At 46.7% G+C, this 5534-nt stretch overlaps 1 long non-coding RNA gene across 1 annotated transcript; it reads left to right on the top strand.

Annotated features, from left to right (window-relative positions):
• The first annotated feature begins 434 nt into the window (after positions 1 to 434).
• LOC123335062 lies at positions 435 to 1147 on the top strand. Its single transcript, XR_006553353.2, has 2 exons — positions 435 to 788; positions 1035 to 1147. It is a non-coding gene; the product is annotated as an uncharacterized LOC123335062 (long non-coding RNA).
• The last annotated feature ends 4387 nt before the right edge of the window (positions 1148 to 5534 follow it).

Genomic DNA, 5534 nt, shown 5'->3' on the forward strand with positions numbered 1-5534 from the left:
ATGGAGAATCAGGAAATTTCCTGGATGATGTAACAAGTAAACTGAAGCCCTAAGAATGGGCAGCCTGGGTTGAAGTGGAAGGTGGAAAATAGCCTTCCAAGCACAGGAAATAGCATGTGCAAAGGTCCCGAAGTGCAAGGGAGCTAGGCTGCTGTGCAAAAGTTAGTGACTGGAGCCTACTAGGATGGAGTGGTCAGTGGCTTCTCCAAGGCCAGAAAGCTGGGAGCATGGATTATGCAGAGCCTTGTAGGTTATGGTGAGAATCTAAGCCTTTATCATGATGATAATAGATAACATTTATTCAATTTTATGTGTGTTTGTACTGAATAGAGCACTTTATGTGTGTTTTCTCATTTACTTTTCACAGTCCCCCAGGAGGGTGGTGATATTATTCCCATTTTACAGATGATGAAACCCTGGCTCAGAAGTTAACTTGTTCAAGGTCAACCAGTTGGCAGTGACCGATATGGGATTTGAACCATCAGGATGCCAATGCTTGCCCTCTTAATCCCTGAGTGGCTCAACGTAATGGGCTAAACGTCGTCTTCAGTCCGTGCGCTTCATCCTCAAAGCCTGCATTTTATTCTCAGCATGTTCCCAGTCCTTCTCCCGGGAACTGGAGGAACTCACGCAGAGGCTCGCCCGCAGATGAGCTCCCTGGCGGCGGGCCGGACTGCGGGTAGGGGCGGGCACCCAGCCGCCTCTGCGCAGGCCTCCTTCACCCACGTGAGGGGTCGGCGCGCGGGCGCCTGGAGTCGTGGAGCGCGGCCGCAGTGCGGTGGGCACTGGTATGTATGCTAGCGTTGCCGCGGCAGCTGTGAAATCTGGAGGTATCGGACCCCAGAGAGCCGCGGGGGTGTGGGGAAGGAGGGGCGCCCCTCGGCGTCCTGCCGAGGGCCCTCTCTCCCGGCGATGCCCCCCGTAGTCCGGATCACGTTCCCTCCACCCTTGAGGGAGAAAACAGCGTTCATTTCTGATTAAAAAATGACTGTTTTAAAAATGGGTTTTATTTTTTTCTCTCTGTCCTCTTCCAGAGCTAGAAAGGGGCGGAAAGAGACAGCGAGAATCCATTCCAAATGAGCAGCCAAGAGGAGACGCGGCAGCTCCCAGATGTTGATGTTTTGTTTTTTGACATAAATCTTTGCACTCATATGGGAGTTTTCATTGATTTATGTTTCCATCTGCTGAATTTCCTTTTATTTATTTAATACGGCTTTTTGGGGAAATCTTGCTCGGAAGCTCTGGAGGAGCATAAACTGTGCCCACCGCTGTACCCCTCCCCCCTCCTCCAAACCTTGGTTGCCAGGAGGAAGGGAGTGAGTGGCACCCCGTGGAGAAGGCAGCGGCAGGTCCTCTTCTGAAGGGGCGGGGCAGGCGCCCTAGGCCCCAGTTAACATGGCTGTTGCTTGGTGCCTGCAAACCCGACAAAGAAACGGCAGGAGAGACTCCAGTCTGTTCCTTCTCCCTCCTGCCCACACACAGTACTGCCCTCCCTTCACGCCAAGACACTTACTCTCCATCTCACAGTGGATGTCTTATTAAACAAATTAAAGAGTATCTCTTTCTACACCCCACCTCCGCCCCTGCACACCCCACCCCAGTAGTGATTCTTTGAGCTTCACTTCTAGAGTCAGACTGCCTGAGTCTGAATCCTGACTTCACTTTGCATAGTGAATTCTTGAGCACCTTAACTACTCTGAGCCTCTAAAATGAGCCTGTAAAACTACTCTGAGCCTGTAAAATGGGGATGATTATTGTTTCTTCCTCAGATACAGTTACATTTTACAGATGAGACATTGATGCTGAGGGTAGTTAAGAGATTTGCCTGACTAGCTTGGAGCCAGGACACATTCCTGTCTTTCTGATCCTCACCCTACTCACTCCCAACTCTTGCCCCACTGTTCCTCCAGCTTTCTCAGGATAGGCCATTTGCAGCAGAAAGGGGGCACCCTCTTTTCCATGAGGCAGAAGAAAAGATTAGTAGTTATGGTTCAGGATGTCTGACATCTTAGAACAATATCCATCTAACCTTAGAACACAGGCCCTGATTTGGGCAGCACCTACAGGTCATCTTATCCTGTCTTCTACCTAATCCATTCAGACTTTCCCCATAGATACAGAAAACTCACCTCCTTATAGCCCCTTCTATTTGAGGGTGCCTCTAGGTGGCTCAGATGGTAAAGTGTCTGTCTACAATGCGGGAGACCCAGGTTCAATCCCTGGGTCAGGATCCCCTGGAGAAGGAAATGGCAATCCACTCCAGTACTATTGCCTGGAAAATCCCATGGACAGAGGAGCCTGGTAGGCTACAGTCCATGGGGTCGCAAAGAGTCGGACACGACTGAGCGACTTCATTCACTTTCTAGGTATCAGGAGACTCACAGACCCTTTGAATGTAACAAATGACAATTTCCACAGACCAAGCGCCTTAAGACCCCTTATTGCTCAGAGGGAGGGATTACTCAGTGTGAGATTTTTCCTTAGCACGTGAGAGTTGGACTGTGAAGAAAGCTGAGCGCTGAAGAATTGATGTTTTAAACTGTGGTGTTGGAGAAGACTCTTGAGAGTCCCTTGGACTGCAAGGAGATTCAACCAGTCCATTCTGAAGGAGATCAGCCCTGGGATTTCTTTGGAAGGAATGATGCTAAAGCTGAAACTCCAGTACTTTGGCCACCTCATGCGAAGAGTTGACTCACTGGAAAAGACTCTGATGCTGGGAGGGATTGGGGGCAGGAGGAGAAGGGGACGACAGAGGATGAGATGGCTGGATGGCATCACTGACTTGATGGACCTGAGTCTGAGTGAACTCCGGGAGTTGGTGATGGACAGGGAGGCCTGGCGTGCTGCGATTTATGGGGTCGCAAAGAGTCGGACACGACTGAGCGACTGAACTGAACTGAACTGTGAAGGACATTCCCTCCCTATGTATATTCCATCCAGTCCAAGTTTCTCTGCATGTGCTCTGTGGGGCTCTCCCTGCAGGGCAGGACATGGCTATATATCTGGGACTCTGTGATTGATTGGTTCTAAGCTCACTCTGTAGGTGCACATGTCCTTAACTCTTCATCCACACGAGCTGTTTTCTGAAACTCCCTTATATGATAAACAGACATGCTGGATGTCTCTGTATGTGCTCAGTGTCTTGAAGTAAGCCCTCAAAATAAGATTATTAAAGAGAATGAGATGGTATACGAGGGCACTTCTGTTCAGTTTGCTCAGCAACTACCTGAAAGTGAAAGTCACTCAGTCGAGTATCACTCTTTGCAACCCCATGGACTGTATAGTTCATGGAATTCTCCAGGCCAGAATACTGGAGTGGGTAGCTGCTCCCTTCTCCATGGGATCTTTCCAACCCAGGGATCAAACCCAGATCTCCCGCATTGCAGGTGGATTCTTTACCAGCTGAGCCATCAGGGAAGCCCAAGAATACTGGAATGGGTAGCCTATCCCTTCAGCAGATCTTCCCGATCCAGGACTCAAACCCGGGTCTACTGCATTGCAAGAGGATTCTTTACCAACTGAGCTATCAGGCAAGCCCCCTACCCCCGCCCCCATTACCTTCTTCTTGAACTGAAACCTACTACTTGGTTACAGAATTTATCCTTGAGATTGCCATGAGACAGAAAAGAAGAGGAACATTATTAGTAAGGTAAGCAAGGAAGAAACAACTCTAGAAATAATGGGGGGAGGGGAGGCAAAACATTGTGGTGAGGGGGCTAATTATCCACCAAAATCCATCTTCCCCCCTGTCCGTGGTAACAGATTTGAGCTGGGATATGTCTGTCTGGTCAGTCTATATTTTCCACCATCCATCACAGCTAGGTATAGCCAGGAGACTAAGAAGTGATATAGAGCACTTTCAGGCCAAATTTATAAAACCTTACATGTACATAAAATCTTGCTTTATTTATTCATTTGGCTGTGCTGGGTCTTAGTTGAAGCACATGGAATCTTTAATCTTTGTTGTAACATACAGGATCTTTAGCTGCAGCATGCAAATGCTTAGCTGTGGGGAATCTAGCTCTGATCAGGGATCGAACCTGGGCCCCTGCACTGGGAGTGTGGAGTCTTAGGCACTGGACCAGTAGGGCTTACACATGATTCCACTCTCTCGCCAGCTGGATCTCGAACATGGCAGCAATCTGGCCTCAACTACGTATTTCATGACAAAGTCCTAGAGTAACCTAGATTTCTTAATGGCTTGTAGAACAGAACTGCCTACTGATCTGAAACATTCCCTTCAGACCATTATATGAGAGATTTATATTTTAAACTACTGAGTTATTACTGGTTTTCTAGTTACAGCAGTTGAGTATACCTTAATTAGAGCAGAGGGTAGGTAGTGAGCTGGTTAAGAGCCTGACCTTCAAAGTCAGATTGACGTGGTATAAATCCTAGCTCCCCTCCACTTGGAACCAGTGATCCTGAGTATCCGTGTCCTCATCAGTAAAATGAGAGGGATAAACACAACACGAAACACAACCACTTTGAAAAACAATCTTTGGGATTGTTCATCACAGCTGAAGATACTCATATTCTATGATGCAGCAATTCCATTACTAATTATATATGTGCTCTAGAGAATTATGGACCCATGTACACCAGAACTCATGTACAAGAATGTTTGTGTGGTCTGAAAAGGAGAAACAACCCCAATGCCCATCTATAATGAATGGAAATATAAATTGTGGTATTTCATATAGTGGAATATATACCAATGAATACTAGTTAACTTCAGATATGTGAAACAACATAAATGAATTCTACATAGATTCATGATAAGGAAAAACCTTTAGAAGGTATATATTGTATTATTCCATTCATGTATAGTTTTAAAAGAAACAAAAGAAAACTATACGATTTAGTAATGCATGTGCTAAGTTGCTTCGGAAGTGTTCAACTCTTTGCGACCCAGTGGACTATATATATAACCTGCCAGGCTCCTCTGCCCATGGGCTTCTCTAGGCAAGAACACAGGAGTGGATTGCCATGTCCTTCTCCAGGGGATCTTCCCAAGCCACCACTCTTATGTCTCCTGCATTGGCAGGCAGGTTCTTTACTACTAGCGCCACCTGGAAAGCCCTAGGAATGCATGCTGCTGCTAAGTCGCTCTTCAGACTCCGTGTGACCCCATAGACAGCAGCAGACCAGGCTCCCCCGTCCCTGGGATTCTCCAGGCAAGAACACTGGAGTGGGTTGCCATTTCCTTCTCCAATGCATGAAAGCGAAAAGTGAAAGTGAAGTCGCTCAGTTGTGTCCGACTCTTTGCGACCCCATGGACTGCAGCATACATGGGTAATAAAACTATAAAGAAAAATAAGGGAATGTTTACCACAGATATATGTGATAATGATACATGATCTACCAATGTTATAATATTGTTATTATATTAATATATTATAGGGGACAAGTATGTGTCAAAGAGTTCATATACATGTTTTAGACATCTTCTGTGTATCTGTTATATTCTACAATTAAGCTTCTAAAGCATCGTATACCTGGTAGGGTCCTGTGAGGATTGAACGGGGTAATGC

The sequence above is a fragment of the Bubalus bubalis genome, chromosome 9 (genome assembly GCF_019923935.1).
Source record: "Bubalus bubalis isolate 160015118507 breed Murrah chromosome 9, NDDB_SH_1, whole genome shotgun sequence".
NCBI classification, from domain to species: Eukaryota; Metazoa; Chordata; class Mammalia; order Artiodactyla; family Bovidae; genus Bubalus; species Bubalus bubalis.